The sequence below is a fragment of the Nycticebus coucang genome, chromosome 14 (assembly GCF_027406575.1).
Source record: "Nycticebus coucang isolate mNycCou1 chromosome 14, mNycCou1.pri, whole genome shotgun sequence".
Taxonomy (NCBI): Eukaryota; Metazoa; Chordata; class Mammalia; order Primates; family Lorisidae; genus Nycticebus; species Nycticebus coucang.
Window position 1 is genome coordinate 63722659 of NC_069793.1, and position 19782 is coordinate 63742440.

The 19782-nt window shown below is 44.6% G+C and overlaps 2 pseudogenes; both read right to left on the minus strand.

The window, feature by feature from the left end:
* Positions 1-6929: 6929 nt before the first annotated feature.
* LOC128564511 (BUD13 homolog) lies at positions 6930-11656 on the minus strand (annotated as a pseudogene).
* A 4271-nt stretch (positions 11657-15927) lies between these two features.
* Positions 15928-19232, minus strand: LOC128564512 (ATP-dependent RNA helicase DHX8-like; annotated as a pseudogene).
* Positions 19233-19782: the final 550 nt, after the last annotated feature.

Below are 19782 nucleotides of genomic sequence, written 5' to 3' on the forward strand. Positions count from 1 at the left end.
AATGCCCACCAACCCAGGAATGCATTAACAAGCTGTGGTATATGTATACCATGGAATACTATTCAGCCGTTAAAAAAAATGGAGACTTTAGATCCTTCGTATTAACCTGGATGGACATGGAAGACATTATTCTTAGTAAAGCATCACAAGAATGGAGAAGCATGAATCCTATGTACTCAATTTTGATATGAGGACAATTAATGACAATTATGGTTATGGGGGGGAAACAGAAAGAGGGAAGGAGGGAAGGGGGTGGGGCCTTGGTGTGTGTCACACTTTATGGGGGCAAGACATGATTGCAAGAGGGACTTTACCTAACAATTGCAATCAGTGTAACCTGGCTTTTTGTACCCTCAATGAATCCCCAACAATAAAAAAAAAAAAACTACACACTAGGACCCAATGGGGCCTGACTCGACTACCATAGAACACGGAACATTCTCCTGAACAGGCCACATCTTACCCACAAACTTGGCAACAGTAGAAATCCACACTCCGAAGCAGCACCGGGGTGGGGCAGGGGCAGTACAGTTGTGGGGGGGCACTCCTTTTCCGTAGCTCACTCTTCAGGAGGGCTCTTGATGAATTTATTCTCTGTCATGGTCTCCCAGTCACTGGCACTGAACTCCCCAGTGACTGCACTCAGCACAGTGCCCTTATCCAGGTGTGGGGGGTCCCTTCTAAAGCCTCTGGAGTTTGGGCAGGTAGTATACAGTGATTGGCCCCCAAAACTGTACTGTCCCTGCTACATCTTAGTAATGCTCCTGAATTTGGCTAACCAGGGCTACTGGTTTCCTTGTCAACCAGCCACCTTGACTTCTGCAGATGTCTGGCTGCCAGTTTCTTTATGCAGCTCTTCGTCCTCCATCACCCCAGGTTTTGATATAGGTTAGATAAAATCCTTCATTTTCTTACTAACTTCTATGCAGTCATTTAGGGGGGGAAATATTTTTCAGATTAAAAAATAAAGAAGACCTAAAAGAAGAAAATTTTACAGTTAAATCTAAATGATTATAATCTTTTAAACATGCAGTGAGCATGTATGTTTTTGGTGCAATTTTTTAGGGGGGGCAGTGTTTGTTTTGTGGAGTGTTTGTGTTTGTTTTTTAGGGACAGAGTCTCACTCTATTTCCCAGGCTAAAGTGCAGTAGCCTGTCCATAGCTCACTGTCCCCTTGAACTCCTGGGCTTTTCTTCGTAAAGACAGGGTCTCTTACGTCACCCAAGTTTGTTTTGAACTCCTGAGTTCAAGTAATCCTCCCATCTAAGCCTCCCAAAGTTCTGAGGTTACAGACAGGAGCCACCATGCAAGACTCATGCACTTTTTTTTTTTTTAATTTCAGAGCAACAGCATTTTGTTAAATAAACAAATAACAAACAAACGTTCTGAATAGCTACTTAACTACACTTGGGTTCTAAAGCAAAATTAGACCAAAATAATTCAATCTCCTTCAAAGGAAACTTTTGAATTATGCTGGGTTAGAAATGAAAGTTGTATTACTTCTCATTCAGATTTTGTGACTATGAACATATTGTTACAAAATGTATTATTGCCAGAATAAATGAAAAAGCCAATGAAGTGGGAAGAAATCTGGTTGAGACAGTGACACAAAAACCAGAAGAACCACGATTGTGAGAGGAACTTTACCTACCAAATGCAATCAGTGCAACCTTGTTTCTTGTACCCTCAATGAATCCCCAACAATAAATTAAGAAAAAAAAAGAGGAACATCAGACTTAAACTCCATACTAGATGTAATAAAGTGTGACTCACATTTGCAGGACATTTCTCTCAACTACTGTGGAATTCACATTCTCTTCATCAAAACATAGAACACTTGCTGGGCATGGTGGCTCAGGCCTATAAACCTAGCACTCTGGAAGGCTGAGGTGGGTAGACTGCCTGAGCTCAGGAATTCCAGACCAGCCTGAGCAAGAGCGAGACCCTGTCTCTACAAAAAATAAAAATAGCAGGGCTTTGTGGTGGGTGCCAAGAGTCCCAGCTACTCAGGAAACTGAGGCAAGAGGAACACTTGAGTCCAAGAGTTTGAGTTTACCGTGAGCTATGATGCCATGGCACTGACTGTCTCAAAGAAAAATTTCTACCTCAGAACGCACTTTCCTATTTCAGATCAATACGGTATACCATTAGGGTATGCACCTTGTGCATGAAAGGTTAAAGTCAGGGGTTGTTCCCTGCGCCAAGGAGTGTGCTATATATCTATGCACTGGGTGGTAACCTACTGAATGCCCCTCTCCCTCCTCCTGCATTTGATAGCTTATGTGAGTCTGATAATCTCCTAGTTTCAAATTGGTATTGAATACATGTGATACTCATTTATCAGAACTCACTTTCTGATATGGATCTCTGCTTTCTTCGTAGCCTGCAGTGTAGAGGGCTTCACTTCATGTTTTTTGATTTCAGCAACAAGACCCCTGACCGTGTATGTTGGTTGAAGGTTAGAATTGGGACAGTAGGATTGTGATACTGATCCTAGACATTCTTTATCTTCACATATCTGTCAAAGAGTGGACAAAGTCTATACAGGCAAAAACAGGGGTCCTCAAACTTTTTAAACAGGGGGCCAGTTCATTGTCACTCAGGCTGCTGGAGGGCCAGACTATAGTTTAAAAAAAAAAAACTATGAACAAATTCCTATGCACACTGCACATATCTTATTCTGAAGTAAAAAAACAAAACGGGAATAAATACAATCACACCTCCGCATGTGGCCTGTGGGCCGTAGTTTGAGGACCCCTGGAAAATCCATGAAATGCATTGAGGTTCTTCACAAGTCAAATCTAAATGTTCTTATCAAAATCACTTGGTTCCTTAAAAGGATTTCAAAGCACCTTCCTCAGGGTGTTCCTTCTGCCTGAGGGCTCATCTGTCTCTAATACAACCCTTCACAGGTGCCTTTCATCACTTATGAAACTGTTAAGGTTAGACACCCTCACCTGTGGCTGCCTGCCCTTGGAGAGGTTAAATTGGCCCTGTGTAGAAGTCTTGTTTCAGATTATGACTCATGATACCAAACATCCTAAAATGTTTGCAGAGCCTTTAGACCACGACAACACACCCAACAATAACAGTGCCAGGTAGAATGGTAACAAGTGGCAACTTCTTCTACCTGTCGGTAGAAGGTAGTAAAATCTGACTCAAAAAAGAAGTTCTCCCCAGGAAAGATAAACAGGCGATACCAAGGAGGAAGGGTGGGAGAGTGCTGCTGGTGTCTCTGGTCTCAAACATGTGCCTAAGGGGGAAGGCAGCGGTGCTTCAGGAGGTGAGAGGTGCTGCCCAACCTGTCAGGTATTTCAGCAGCTGGTGTCTAGGGGATATAGTACTAAATACCAGGGTCTGGCACAGTGGCTCAGGCCTGTAATCTTAGCACTGTGGGAGGCTGAGGGGGGTGGATTGCCTGACCTCACAGGGTTGAGACCAGCCTGAACAAGAGGAAGACCTCGCACATCTCTAGATATAGCCAAGCATTGTGCTGGGTGCCTTTAGTCCCAGCTACTTGGGAGGCTGAGGCAAGAGAATCCCTTGAATCCAAGAGTTTGAAGTTACTGTGAACTATGATGCCATAGCACTCGACCGAGGGTGACACAGTAAAACTCTGCCTCAAAAAAAACTAAATAACAGTGGAGGTCTTCCCACATGGCTAAGGACATTGCTGTGGCCCTGTTTGACACTATTTATCCCAAGAAACTGAAGGTTCTTAGTTCAGACTTACTTCCCAATAATCTGCGTCTTCAGATGAAGACTTTTTAGACCACCTGTGAGTCTTAATGGTTCTGCATAATGGCTCCTGAGCTGGGCTCAACTGAATATGCTTTAAAGCCATCCTCTACTCAACCTTCTTGGTTTGTCCACTTAACAGCAGGGATAACTGTTGCTCTGGGAAGAGGGCATGACACAGTAACTGCACCCTAGTTCTCTTTGTTGCATTGTCACTGAGGATCCTAAGGGTTTGCGTATCTTATGTGGGTGTCAACCCATCCCTTCTTGAGTGGCTCTAAATAGGAAGTGATCCCCGTGTTGCATGAGGGATCGTGGAATGACTGGCGTCATAGGTGTAAAGCCCGCTCCTGAAATGGTATGAAAGCAAGAAACGGCTACAAGTCCATGATGGCAAGTAGTGATATTCTTTATTTCCAGCCAGTTTAAATAGCCAGCTAGGCACGTGCACACTGTTGATCTATAATCACACAATAGCTTTACAAAACTTATGGTAAGATCCAATTAACCTTTTCTTGGTGCCTGCTGATTAACTGATATACTTTTTTTTTCACCCAAAACAACTATCACATGAGTCATACGTTAGCTGCTTTGCTCGTGAGCCAATAAGTCACAAGACCACAATAAAGAAAGAGTAGATTGTTCCTTAAAATCTCTAGAAACCCATAACAACCTGAGGGGCAGAAAGTATCTCACTTAACCATGGTCCGGAGGCCGTTCAGCATATTGATTACATGACTTGCATGCATCAGCCTTTGAGCGGTATCTCTGGGACTGGAGTTTTGGCTCCAATGCCCCCAGGCTTAACAGCCATATTCTGAGGTTGCCAGGCCTACAATGATACCTAGGGCAGAGAGAAGTCTAAACTGCTTTTCTCAGGTCACTTGGGCACAGAGCATATAGGCTTTTAGCCTATACCCTAGGAATAGGGAAGTCTGGACTCGCAGCACTGAAGTGATAACATTCACTGTGGACTCTTTTCCACAGAGAGGCACACAGTAAGGACTAACACTGTGTAGTTATTGACCACACTGCACAGAACACAATCCATTCTTTCACCTGACTTTGTTACCGGAATTTCTTTCTTCAGTAGGTCCTTGGTCTCAGGGATCTGAAGAATTAACCCATGGACCACAGATCAGTGGTAAGATAGGATTTTCTTAGATTTCTCTCTAATAAAATACAGAAGGAGTAAAATACAGAAGGAATACAGAAGTATTCCTTCAGTAAGAAATAAGATAGGATTTTATTAGACTTATGTAAGAATGATTTTGTTAGACTTCTGTCTAATAATATACAGAAGGAATACAGAACGAGTAAAAGGCACCAGAGCTTCTGGCAAAGAGGAAGACCGAAGTGGCAAGTCTTCCACATGGGTCCTATGCCTAGGACCATTTACAGAATGAGATATTCACTGGTTTTGCCTCAGGAAGAAATTAAGGTGTGTATCCCTCCTAAAGGTGGAATCATGCAAAACGTTTCAGGCTGCTTTGTTCGTGATCTTGTTAGAGTCCAGAACGCGTGGCCTGGAAAAGGCAGCCTGATTGGGCTGGGTGCTGAGACTCATACCAGTAATCCTAGCACTCTGGAAGGCTGAGGAGGGTGGATTGCCTGAGCTGCAGAGAGACTTGTTCTGTAAAAAGACCTGGGTGTGGTGAGGGACACCTGTAGTCCCAGGTACTTGGAAGACTCAGACAAGAGAATCACCTAAGCCCAAGAGCTGGAGGTTGCTGTGGGCTGTGATGCCACAAAACTCCACCCAGGGTGACAAAGTGAGACTCTGTCTCAAAAAAAAGAAAAAAGAAAGAAAGAAAGAAAAAGGGTAGGCTGTTTGTACCTGGAAATGGGAGTCTGACTTCTGGGCTCACCTGGGAATGGGGGAATCCCTGTCCAGTCCTGAGTGGATGAATCCTGTATCAACCAGTTCCCGAAAACTTGAGCAGATCATGCCTCAACGGAGTGAAAACAAACAATGCAGGACTCAGACCAGTGATGAGGGATAACCTAGATAGTGTCATCAGGTCAGATGATGCTAACCATGTTTGAGATAATTCAGCAGCCTTGAGTGGAGTTAGGATTGGAATCAAGGAACGTCTGACAGCCACCTTGTCCCTTGGAGTTTCTGGATGCAATAGTGCAGTCATCGTGGTGCCAGGGAGAACCAGTAAGCTGCACGTAAAAGACAAACTGGGCCCCCACCTCTTACAGAAATTCACTCACCCTGGATAAAAGATTTAAGTCTCAGACATGAAATGATAAACCCTAGACAGAAGTGTAGGGAAAAACTCTTAATGGTATGGCCTTAGGAAAGAATTCATGCAGACCTCATGGGCAAACTGCAGCAACAAAAACAAATGGGACCTGATCAACTTAAAAAGCTTCTGTGCTGCTAAGGACACAAAGCAAATAGACAACCTTCAGGATGGGGGAGATCGTCACATGTTAGGAATCAAAGGGCTCGTGACCAGGTATACAAAGAACCAGCCAATCAAAAGCCATCTCCATCAATGGGCAAAAAAGATGTGAACTTTGCATCCTTTGCATTTACCTGGATGGATTTGGAGACCATGTTTGCTTTTCATTTATTTTTATTTTTTTTTGTTGTTGTATTTCCTTATGAAAATAAATATTTCCAAGAAGTTAAGCTGAAGTACAGGGGCTGGAGGAGGGGGGCAGGAACTGGAATCAACACTCGAGATGAGCACAGTGGCTCCCTCCTCCAGAAGGCACCAGGGCCCTCAGTTCGACCCTGTGCCAGATGCTCACACTCCCCTTCCCATCCCAGGGCTACACAAGTTGCCCCTTTCTTGGAGATGATGCAATGTGTCCCCATGTTGCCTATGAGCTTATGTGGGTCTGATACTCCCCTAGTTTCAAATTGGTATTTTATTTCTTCTTTTTTAATTTAAAAAAAAAATGTATGTTCGTTTAGAAAAAGAATAAATAGAAAGCCTAATCAAGAAGAAACCCTGGGACGCTGAGAAAGCAATGCTTCCTCTGAAAGCCAGCAACAGCCAGTATTGTCATACCTGAGAAGTGCAGGTACCTCAGTCCAAAAATCAGGTCTCAAATATTCTTCTGTGGTCAAAACTACCATTCAAGGTTTTTGGGGCCCTGATTAGTAGCACAGATGTCCTACTGTCCTGTGCCCACTAACATAACCCACAGCCCTCCCAACACCCTCCGGAAAGTTACATGTCTTCAACACTCCATTTGTAGGCAAGTTCCTCCACCGCCTTCTTGCTGGCAAGTCTGGCAAAGCGCGTCTGTTTGAATCCATTGGATCTGTCCACTCCATCCCAGCGATATCCAGGCCAGATATTAAATCTGCTGGGAAGAGGTGCTGGACCACTGTAGCGAGGTCTCACTTTCTTTTTCTTGTTCTCCTTCACTTTATTCTTCTTGATGACCTTGGCCATGGGGTCTCCCTCTCGTTCTTGTTCTCTTAGCATCCAATCAAGATCTTCGTCATCAATGTAGCGGGCCAGAGGCTTTTGCAACTCCTTCATGGCATCCTCTACGTTTTCTTGCTGTTGCCGGCTCTGGGCAAGTCCTTTCCCCCACTGGGCATACAGTTCATCCCTCTCTGAGTCCTTCTCTGCTTTCCTCCTGTGCTCTAAACGTTCCAGTTTCAAGTTCCTCTTACTTACAGACTTATCTCGAAACTCAGTTTCAGCATACTGGGATGCAGCTTCAAATGCCACTATTTTTTTGGTCCTGTTTCTTCAGGTCCGGCTGCCCTCACAGCATCTCAGTTAACACCAGCCCAGTTTTAGCCCCAGAATCCATATGAGCAGCCTTCTTTCCAGGAGGCTGACTCCTTCGAGGTGGAGATAGATCAGAATCAGCCTCTGTAAGCCTGTAAAGGGGATATGGGGAGACAGTTATAGGAACTTGCAAGGAGAAAGATCCACATACACCCTAGGTGAGCAGGTTCAAACCCAGTCCAGGCCAGCTAAACAACGACAACTGCAATAACAACAACAACATAATAGCTGGGTGTTCTGGTGGGCGCCTGTCGTCCTAGCTACTGGGAGGCTAAGTCAAGAGAATTGCTTGAGCCCAAGGGTTGGGGTTACTGTGATCTGTAACTCCACGGCACTCTACCCAGGGTGACATGATGAGACTCTGGCTCAAAAAAAATAAAATAAAAAAGGATAAAATAGCTAACTTACTGAAAAAATTAATGCTAACTTGGTTTCATATTCAACAGCAATTTATAGATATTGAGAATAATATAAGAATGAAAATTTCTCAACTAAAAAAGAAGGGGCTGAGCACCATATCTTGTAGACTTCTGGACCTCAACAATTCTCGTTTCCCACAGACTTAATCCTATCACAGGCAAAGCAAATGTACAGAATTAGAAAACATCTTTGTTGTCAAAAAGATTATGATCTAATTATAAGTTGCTATAAGTTTCATCAAATGATGAAAACAAAACATATAATTACAACATAATTCCAATTTCAATTCTTCTATTGTTTTATTACACAAATCAAAAGATGCTAATTAAAAGCCTCATATTTTGAGGTAACAGAAATTTTTTAACCATTTAAGACATTATAAATGGCAATGATATTGAAGTAAAAAATGTAATCGAGTAACCATTTTCTTTACGTTGACCAGGTTAATAGGAATGTAGCACATTTTAATAGAGATGGATTTAGAATGTAATTGGAAGGTTACATTTGCAAGAAATAGAGTTCTCCTACGATGGGCATAATGATGAAAATGGAAAAGACCAAATGGCCCTGGTTTAGAAAACAAATTTAAGTGTTGTTAAAATTCAAACATTGCCCAAACCCAAGTCATCATTATAGTGATGCTTATCAGTGATAAGTATCAAAGATGAGAAAAAAAGATAAATTTTCCCCAAATATAAAATGTACATAGTAAAATGAATAGCAACCACAGTAACTGCTGGGAGACAGATTATCCTCATAAATTTCCCTTTTTGCAAACGTGTGCTCATTAAATATAAAAACTCTAGAATTTTACCTTCAGAAATAATATCTTTGTATTAATGAGCTGCCAGTAGAATCAAGATTTTGAAAAATAGTTGAATTAATGAACACAAAGATAAATATTAAAATTTAAAATATTCCCAGTTTCTTTATGTAAATACCATACATATTTTAAAATCAAATCAAGCTCTTGAAAGATCAAACAGATGATTAGGTTAATTAAGATCTAACTTTTAAGGTGAGAGAGGAAAAACCTAATCAAGTATCATTATGTGTTTAGGAATTTTCATATTGTGAGTAAATAAGTAATATTCCTTCTTTTGAAAAAAATCTCCTACATATTTCAGTTTTTATAAAAGATATTTTACTTACACGAAAAAATATAAGGTTTAATAAAATAGAAGCAACTTAAAATTATATGTATAATGGAAACAAAACATGAAAAATTATTCAGACGTACGCTCACTCATTCAACAAATACTCTTTCTATGTGTATGTATTGGGTCTAGTGATGACATAAGATATAAAATGAATATAGCATAGATCCTAAGGTCCCAAAGAATTTATAATGAGTACTTGGGCAAAGCAAAGAAATGTACAATTAAACATAAGAGAGACAATGGAACTGTATCCCACAGTGATAGTACAGACAGAAGGCAATAGGATGCCTAAGTTAGTGACCACTTGGGGGGATTAAAGATGGCTGCCAAAGTAGGTAGCAAATGATGTAAATTGCTACATTCGACTGCCTTCACAAGGCTCCTGTATCTTTGCCTGGAGTCAAAGTACAGACAGATCTCGAATTTGAAAATGACCCATTTCAATACAGCAGCACATCCTTAAAGAATGAGAAAAAAACATTTTGAGGCCCTCAATCCATGTTTTAGAGTTAGAAGTTCTTAGAGTGTATTGCTCCAGATGATTCACAAATACTGAGAACAGGGTTCTGTCCTCATTTGTGAATATTTTTATGGATCCTCACTAAGAATATAATTATTGTCTGAAAATTATTATCAATTAATTAGTCCAATATAAGGTACTAGCCAACACTCAACTGGACTAACCATTCAGTACCACCCAGATCCATGTATTTAAAGAAAGCAGCCAAATATGATGCAGGTTAAAACCACCACCAAATGAGAAACTCGGGTGAAAGTAGGATGAAAAAAACATTCTAGGTTCCTTCTTCTTCTTCTTTTTTTCTTTTTGTTGAGACAAAGTCTCACTTTATCACCCTTGGCAGAGTGCTGTGGTATCACAGCTTACAGCAGCCTCCCAAGTAGCTGTAACTACAGGCCCCAGCCACAATGCCCGGCTATTTTGTTGTTGTTGTTGCAGTTTGGCAGAGGCCGGATCTGACCCCACCACCCTCAGTATATGGGGCCGGCACCCTACCCACTGAGCCACAGGCACCGCCCCATTCTGGGTTCCTTTATTCCCTCCCTACCCTTCCCCCACGCTAATACAAGTCAAAACTTAATTACATTGATCACGTATATTCTTCTCAAGTTCTCAGTTTCCACCTCGTCTAAACGATACATCAAATGAGCTCTAGACTTTCACAAAGCCTCAATATTTTGTTGAATTTTACTTTTCTCTTCCAGGGGTCCTGAAACTCTTTAAACAGGGGGCCAGTTCACTGTCCCTCACACCATTGGAAGGCCAGACTATAGTTTAAAAAAAAAAAAAAACTATGAACAAATTCCTATGCACACTGCACATATCTTATTTTGAAGTAAAAAAACAAAACGGGAACAAATACAATCACAATGCTGCATGTGGCCCGTGGGCCGTAGTTTGAGGACCCCTGTACTGCCACCTGTTGTTAAGAGTAGCAAGGGCCTCCAGGGAAACCCATGCATCTACAATACCTACATCACTAATCTCCCCACTGGGATGAGCCACACCTGATCGCAGGATCAAGCACAGAGTCTTTTCCCTCCTTACAAACCAAACCTCTACTTGTCGAGCCCAAATGCACAGACAGGAACAAAATAATGCCACAGGCTCCTTCCTAGTGAAGCAGATGTTGCCTCTCTGAATATTCATCACCAAGATCTCAGAGATAGTGATTTTATAGTAGAGAATTTCTTTAATGGAAATTAATTCTCAACCAAGAATGGAGGAACAAGCCATGCTGGAAAATAACTGCTTGATCCCAACCAGAAACAGAGCCCCCTTGGGTGTTTTATTAGGCAGGGACAACCACACTAAAGACATCTTCTCACAGAATCAACAGCTATTAGTAACTAGTAAGAATTTTTAATACCTTACACTCTAATCAGATTTACCCATCTTGGGGCCAAAAGTTCAGGGATGCAATTTAAAAAATACTGAACTTTTTTTTTTTTTTTCTGAGACTAAGGCAGGAGAAGAGTGTCCAGTTATGTAACAGTAATGTAGGGACAATAATTAACCAAGTTTGAGCTGTAATATATATACAGTTACATTATACACACCTATGTATGTTTACACACACACACACTTTGCATCTTTTGCATTTACCTGGATAGATCTGGAGACCACTTTTTAAGAGAATAATCCATAGAATCATGACGGGCCCTCCTGGGAGGAGATGGATCTGGGGTATCATGATGATAATGACTACGTGAGGTCAGATCTTCACTACAGCCTCCCAGAACCTTCCATCCGGCACTGGAACGAAAGGCCTCCATCTGCTTTACCTCTTCTGGCCGCTCATCCACAAATTTAGTCACCACAGGCAAATCTCCCTCATCTTCCTCTTCTTCCTTTTCTGCTTTAGTGGTAGAAATAGCTGTCCAGTTCACATCGTCATCTACAATCCTCATTCCATTGCTGCTGCCCCTGCCAGACTTGGGCCGCTTTTTACAACGCTTGTGACAAGGCTCAGAACTGTCTATGCCGGCTTCTGTGCTGGACAAGTATCGCTTCAGATACGCAGACTTGGAGAAGGGGGCAGCTGGTATCATGGCAGCGGCGAGGGCGGGCTCAAGTTGGGATTTTAATACACGCGATACCCGTTTATCAGAACTCACCTTCTGGTATGGATCTCTGCCTTCTTCCTAGCCTAGACAGTGAGGTATTCATAATGTTCTTGGATTCCAGCAAGAAGACCCCTGTGTAATTGGCTGAGGGTGTGTGTTCCCTCCTCAAGGTGGAACAACCCAAAACCATTCAGGCTGCTTTGTTCATGATCTTGTTATAGCCCAGAGGATGTGGCCTGGAAAAGGCAGCCTGATTGGGATGCGTGCTGAGTCCCACACCTGTAATCCTAGCACTCTGGGAGGCTGAGGTGGGCGGATTGCCTGAGCCAGAGGAAGGCTTGTTCTGTAAAAAAAAGCTGAGTATGGGACCTGTAGTCCCTGCTACCTGGGGGGCTCAGACAAGAGAATTGCTTGAGCCCAAGAATTTGAAGTTCTTGTGAGCTATGACGCCATGGCACTCTACCCTGGACAGCAAAGTGAGACTCTCAAACAAAAAACAAAAAAAAAAAAAAAAAAATTGGGTTGTGCCTGTAGCTCAGTGAGTAGGGCATAGGCCCCATATACGGAGAGTGGTAGGTTCAAACCCGGCCCCAGCCAAACTTCAACACAAAACTAGCCGGGCGCTGTGGCTGCCTGCCTGAGGAGATCTTATATTGGCCCTGTGTAGAAGTCTTGTTTCATATTATGACTCATGATACCAAACATCCTAAAACTTTTGAGAGCCTTTAGATGACGATGCCATACACAAGACCTACTCCCCAATACCAATGCCCGACTAGTATGGTAACAAGTGGCAACTACCACTTGTAAAAGGTAGTAAAACACTGACTTAAATACGGAGTTTTCAGCAGGAAAGATAAACAAGGGAAACCAAGAAGAAGAATGGGAGGTTTCTCCTGGTGTCTGTAGCCTCAAACGTATGCCTTAGGGGGCAGGCAGCAGTGCCTTGAGAGGTAAGAGGTGCTGCCTGACCTGTCAGGTATTTCGCAGCTGGTGTCTAGATATAGCCCTAAATACCAGGGCCAGGTGCAATGGCTCATGCCTGTAATCTTAGCACTGTGGGAGGCTGAGGCGGGTAATTACCTGATCTCACAGGGTTGAGACCAGCCCGAACAAGAGCAAGACCTCATCTCTAGAAATAGCCAGGTGTTGTGCTGGGCACCTGTAGTTCCAGCTACTCAGGAGGCTGAGGCAAGAGAATCCCTTGAGTCCAAGAGTTTGAGGTTGCAGTGAGCTATGATGCCAAGGTACTGTACTGAGGGTGACACAGTGAAACTCTTGCCTCAAAAAAAAAAAAAAACTAAACTAAACTAAACTAAATACCGTGGAGGTCTTCCCACCTTACTAATGACATTGCTGTGGCCCTATTTGACACTATTTATCCCAGAGGAACTGAAGGTTGGTGGTTCAGACTTACATACTCCCCAATCTGTATCTTCAGATGAAGACTTTTTAGACCACCTGGTAGTCTTAGGGATTCTGCATAATAGCTCCTGAGCTGGGCTTAATTAAATATGCTTTAAAGCCACCCTCTACTCAAGCTTCTTGGTTTGTCCAGTTAAGAGCAGGGATAACTGTTGCTCTGGCAAAGAGCATGACACAGTAACTGCATCCTTAGTTCTCCTTGTTGAATTGTCACTGAGGATCCTAAGCCTCCACCTGGGGCTTCAGGGTTTAGGTATCTTATGTGGGTATCAACCCATCCCTTCTTGAGTGGCTCTAAATAGAAAGTGATCCCCCTGGGCGGCGCTTGTGGCTCAGTGAGTAGGGCACTGGCCCCATATACCGAGGGTGGTGGGTTCAAACCCAGCCCCGGCCAAACTGCAACAAAAAATAGCCGGGCGTTGTGGCGGGTGCCTGTAGTCCCAGCTGCTCGGGAGGCTAAGGCAAGAGAATCACGTAAGCCCAAGAGCTAGAGGTTGCTGTGAGTCCTGTGACGTCATGGCACTCTACCGAGGGTGGTACAGTGAGACTCTGTCTCTACAAAAAAAAAAAAAAAGAAAGTGATCTCCTAGGAATACGGAATTCTGGACTCACAGCACTGAAGTGCTACATTCATTGCTTTTCCAAGGAGAGGCGCACAATGTAGACTAACTTCTAGTTATTGACCACACTGCACAGAACACAATCCATTCTTTCACCTGACTTTGCTACCGGAATTTCTTTGTTCAGTAGGTCCTTGGTCTCAGGGATCTGAATAATGACCCCATCAACCACAGAACAGTGATAAGATAGGGTTTTATTAGACAGAGAGGAATACAGAAGGAGTAAAAGGCACCAGAGCTGCTGGCAAAGAAGAAGACCCAAGTCGCAAGGGGTCCATGGGTCCTTTGTCTAGGATACTTTATACTATTAGGTCTTTGCTTGTTTTGCCTCAGGAAGGAACTAGGATGTGTGTTCCCTCCTCAAGGTGGAACCACCCAAAACCATTCAGGCTGCTCTGTTCAGGATCTTGTTAGAGCCCAGAGGGTGTGGCCTGGAAAAGGCAGCCTGATTGGGCTGGATGCTGAGGCTCAGGCTGGTAATCCTAGCACTCTGGGAGGCTGAGGGGGTGGATTGCCTGGGCCACAGAGAGACTTGGTTTCTAAAAAGAGCTGGGTATTATGGGGGACACCTGTAGTCCCAGCTACCTGGGAAGCTCAGATAGGAGAATTGCTTGAGCCCAAGAGTTGGAAATTACTGTGAACAGTGATGCCATGGCACTCTACTGGGGGCAACAAAGTGAGACTGTCTCAAAAAAACAAAAAAGGCAGTCTGTTTGTGCCTTGAAATGGGGGTCTGATTTCTGGGCTCACTTGGGCCTAGAGAATGGAGGACTGTCCAGTCCTGAGTGGATGAATCCTGTATCAACCAGTTCCAAAAAACTTGAGCAAAACATGCATCAATGGAGTGAAAACAAACAATGCAGGACTCTGATCAGTGATGAGGGATAACCTAGATAGTGTCATCAGGTCAGATGATGCTAACCATGTTTGAGATAATTCAGTAACCCTGAGTGGAGTTAGGATTGGAGTCAAGGAACATCTGACAACCACCTTGTCCCTGAGAGTTTCTGGATGCAATGGTGCAGTCATTGTGGTGCAGGGGAGAACCAGTTAGACACACGTAAAGGACAAATGGGCCCCCACCTCTTATAGAAATTAACTCACGCTGAATAAAAGATTTAAGTCTCAGACATCAAATGATAAACCCTAGAGGGGAGTATAGGGAAAAACTCTTACTGATATGGGCCTTAGAAAAGAATTCATGCAGACCTCATGGGCAACTGCGGCAACAAAAATAAATGGAATCTGATCAACTTAGAAAGCTTCCAGGCTGCTAAGGACACAAACAAAATAGATAACCTTTAGGATGGGGGGAGGTAGTCAAATATTAGGACTCAAAGGGCTAGTGACCAGAGTATACATAGAACCAACCAATCAAAAGCCTATCCAATGGGCAAAAAAGATGTGAACTTTGCATCTTCTGCATTTACCTGGATGGATTTGGAAAACGATTCACTTAATTTTTTTATTTCCTTATGAAAATATTTCCAAAAAATTAAGCCGAAGTACAGGGGCTGGAAAGAGGGCAGGTAATGGGATCAACAACTGAGATAAGCATAGTTGCTCCCTCCTCCAGAAGGCACCAGGGCCCTCGGTATGTCCCTCTGCAAGATGCTCACACTCCCCTGCCCATCTCAGGGGTACACAAGTTGCCCCCCCCTCTATCTTTTTTTTTTCTAGAGACAGTCTCACTTTGTCACTGTGGATAGATTACTGTGGCATCAGAGCTCACAGCAACCTCCCACTCCTGGGCTTAGGCGATTCTCTTGCCTCAGCCTCTCAAGTAGCGGGGACCACAGGTGCCCACCAAAACATCTGGCTATTTTTTTGTTGTAGTTTGGCCAGGGCTGGGTTTGATCCTGCCACCCTCAGTATATGGGGCTGCCACCCTACTCACTGAGCCACAGGTGCTGCCCTAGTTGCCCCTTTCTTAAAGATGATGCAATGTGTCCCCTCATTGCCCATGACCTTCCAACTGTCCCCATGACTTGTAGTGGGAGGGACGGCTGGAGTCTCTAGCCAAACCCAGGCTTAAATCCCTGTACCAATTTTATAATCAGGGAAGAAATGAGTCAAGTTTAGAAAATGCCCAGTTGAGATATTCAGTCACAGGACAGCTACATCCTCAGGACCAGCTTTTCTTTGATCAGGGTTAAGTTCAAGCCCTAGGCTGCTGCTGGGGAGGCAAATGGACAAGCTTGCCTTTCAGTGCTAATGGAAGGCCCAGGATATTCTCCAGGTGTTGGGCTTTTGCCCAAGGTTTCAAGATGCTGCTTCTGCTTGCTTAGCTTGGTTGGGCCAGAGAACTTGAAGAAGACTGGGGCAAACCCCACAAGCTACCAGGGGTCGATGGTGGTGATCTCACACATGTATTCCTTCGTGGTGAGCACTAGCTCACAGTACACCACCCGTTCTGACTGTCTATGGAAGAGAGCACCAGATTGGTGAATGTAGACCACCTGTTGGTCAATCATTGTCCAGTAACCTTCGTGGGGGTCCTTCTTCGCAGCGTTATGGAAGAACCCACTGCAAATGGCCTTCTGCACTCGGACTGAGGACTTACCACAGGAAACAACATCCAGCTGTGCCTGACCATTATGCCTAGCATCTGCTTGCTAATGTCCTGGGTCCAGTGCAGGGAATGAGCCTGGATAAAGTTCTCATGGCACCATGGGTTGCAGAACTTGTTCTTCCAGGAGTTGTACATAGCCAGTAGGGTGAGGTGATCTCCTTCAGTCTGGTGAAACTTGGTCTTCTTTTAATCTGCAAGGTCTTGTTTGTCCTTGAGTCTGTAGAAGACATTCTGCATAGAAAGCATGGATACAATGGTCAGCATGTCCTCACTGCAGCTCAGATGCACAGTTTCGGCTTCAGAGGGAACTCTGCCATCCTGCAGCCCACGCAAGTGAGCAGGCCCTCATCACCCAGGGCCCTCAATGTGTACAGCTGCTCCATGGCTATGATCAAAGTTTCCACTGGGGGTACATCCATGAAATCAAAGGACAGCAGGTCATTTATGCCCATGGCCTTGAGTGACAGCACTGTGCTGGCTAAGTTAGTTCTCTGGATTTCCAGCATGTTGGTAGTCAGCATTTCATCTTGGTAGGCACATTCCAGATACAGCCTATAACACTTCCCTGGGCCCATTCTCCCAGCTCTGCCAGCTTGTTGCTTTGCCTGTGCCTAAGAAATAGGCATCACCATGAGCTGTTCAATCCCTGTCTTTGAACTGTAAACTTTCTGCTTCACAAATCCAGGGTCCACAACATAGTGGATGTCATCTATTGTCAGCGATGTCTCTGTGATGTTGGTGGCAATCACAGCCTTTCTGCTGCCTGGTGGAGCTGGATCAAATATTCGGGTCTGCATCTCACTGGAAAGAGCAGAGTACACTGGGAGAATAATTAACACAGGAACATCAGGTCCCAGGGATTTCATTCTTTCATACAGGCTCTCACAAGCTGTATGAATCTCTTCCTGGCCAGGCAGGAAGACTAGGATGTCACCTGATGGCTCTGTTAAATGGATCTGCATGACAGTGATCAGGCTGGCACCCTGATCATCTATCTCAAGTTCCTTTGTGTACAGCATTTCCACTGGATATGTTCGACCTTGGACAGTGAAGATGGGAGCTTCGTAGAAGTACTGAGAAAACACCACATCCAAGGCGGCTGAGGTGACAATCAGCTTCATGTCCTGCTGTTTCTGAACTGTCTTTTTCAATAATCCAAAGAGCACATCAGTGTGAATTGTCCTCTCATGAGCCTCATTCAACATGATGGCATAATGAGTAAGGTCAGGGTCAATCAGGCACTCTCTGAGCAACATCCCATTGGTCAGGTACTTGATAACCATTTTGGGGCTAGTGCAGTCTTCAAATTGAATGGTGTAGCCCACCTCTTGGCCTAGGCAACAACCAAACTCCTCTGATACTCTTTTGGCCACTGACATGGCTGCCACTTTTCTGGGCTGGGTACATCCAGTCTTGCCCCTGGAAGTGAAGCCGACCTCTGCCAGGTACTGGGTGATCTGCGTTGTCTTGCCAGATCCTGTCTCTCCAATAACAGTGAGGATCTGACTATCACAAACAGCCTGAACAAGCTGCTCCTTCAGTTTGTAGATGGGCAGGCTCTCCCTCTGGTCAGTGATTGACATCTGGGTCTTCTTCCCGTAAGAAACTTTGTTGCCCCCAAAGTCATGCTTCTTCCACTCAGGAATGCAGTTAGGCATCATCCCAATACCCATCATGTTGGCAGCAATCTGCCTGCCTTCAGCATGGGGCAGAAGATCAACCCAGTGTTTATTGAGTCTGTTAGGCATAGAATCCATCTGGGCTTCCTGCTGTGCCTGCTTGAGTTACTGCCTGGCTTTGGCCAAGGCACTCTGCATCATTGCTGCTTGGGAGAGGGAGCCATCAGAGTGCTTAACAATTTTAATGGGACTCATGTCCATGCTTGGCTTGGTGTGCCCTCTCAGGAATGGAGCCTCTTCCTCAACCAGTTCAATCTCCAGGTCCTCATATTCTTCATCATCCACCTTAGGGAGAATGCCAGTCTCTTCATCAAAGTCTGGAAATTCTTCTTTGGAAAGCACATTGGCAGCAACCATCTGTTGGATCTCCCACTTCTCCAGATGGGGACAAGGGCTAGGCACTTGCGTTCCAGTGAGTCATCCTCTATTTCTGGGGCACTGTTGAGGGACAGGCGGGTGGGTCTTTCCAGTTTCCGCAGTGAGGTCTCCTCATTCATTCCCCTGACAGGATTTCAGAGTTGACTTGGATTTAAATCTTCTCCAGTTTCTTGATCCACATCCTTCATGCTCAGGCTGGTCTTGGTGCCAGTGAAGGACAGAGCTTTGACTTTTACTCTCTGGCCTTTGCTCACCACATGGGCCACACAGCCTTCCTGCCGGAGTTCTGAGAAGTGCACAGGCCTTCACACGGCTTCCTTAGTCCTTCCAGCTGCGCAAAGCAACCAAACTGCACCACGCTGGTAACTGTGCCATTGTCAATGTCCCCAGTGGCAGGCTCTTCAGGGGGAGGGCGGACCACATGTTGATCCCGCCGTTGGTCCAGATTCCTCTCCCTGTATTTGTCCCGGCCTTTCCGGTCTTGGGGGGACTCTGACTTCTGCTCTGAGACCTATATCTAGACTTGCCTTTTTCATCTCCCAGGTCCTGGAACGCGATCGAGAGCAGGATCGGCGCCTCTGCTTATGGTGTCTATCTCGGTTTCTCTGTGGGTCTCATTCTGTCTCTGTCTCGATCTCAGCTCTGACTCCGCTTCTTCTCTGTCCGGGGCTTGGCATCTCTCTGCTTTTCCTGGCACTAGGCAAAAAAGCTTCCAGTACTTTCAGGTCGTCCACAGCAACTTTCCCATCCTCCTTGTCCAGCATGGTCTGGACAGAAGGTTTGTCTGGTTGGCAAAGGACTGGGAAGAGTTCCTTCAGCTTTTCTTTTTCCGTTTTCACCTTAACAAGTGGATCTTAGCCTGTACAAGGCTTTGCTGGAGGCCACATGGTTTGTATGAGATGCAGCAAGTTACTAATAAGAGAATCTGTGAATTCTGCACCACTTTTGACCAGAGAAGCCTATAAAGTATCAAAGGTGCTGTTTTTCTCAGCAAGACTGATCACAAATTCAGCTAGATCTTTGTCGTTGATCCCCAAGTGAATGTCCAGCTCAGTGCAAACTTTCGACACCAATGACAGATATTCAAGTTGGGCGAGTTCTTGCGGGGCCTGGCTCCTACCATATTATGGCTCCCGCCAAGGCCACAACAACTGCAATGGATACAACTTTCCCTGAACCTCCTTGCTCCATACTGGAGCTGGGAGCTGCTCTACAGAGCCAAATAGTAGCAATGTGGAAGTGAATTTCAGCCCACCTAACAAGAAAATCTTATCAGAAAATGATGCAGGTTGAATAAATTAGTCAAAAATTCACAGGATGAACTGGATCAAGAATGAAGTGGTTAGGGTGGGCAGGGTGGCACACGCCTGTAATCCTAGCACCCTGGGAGGCTGAGGTGGGAGGATTGCCTAAGCCAACGAGTTTGAGACCAGCCTG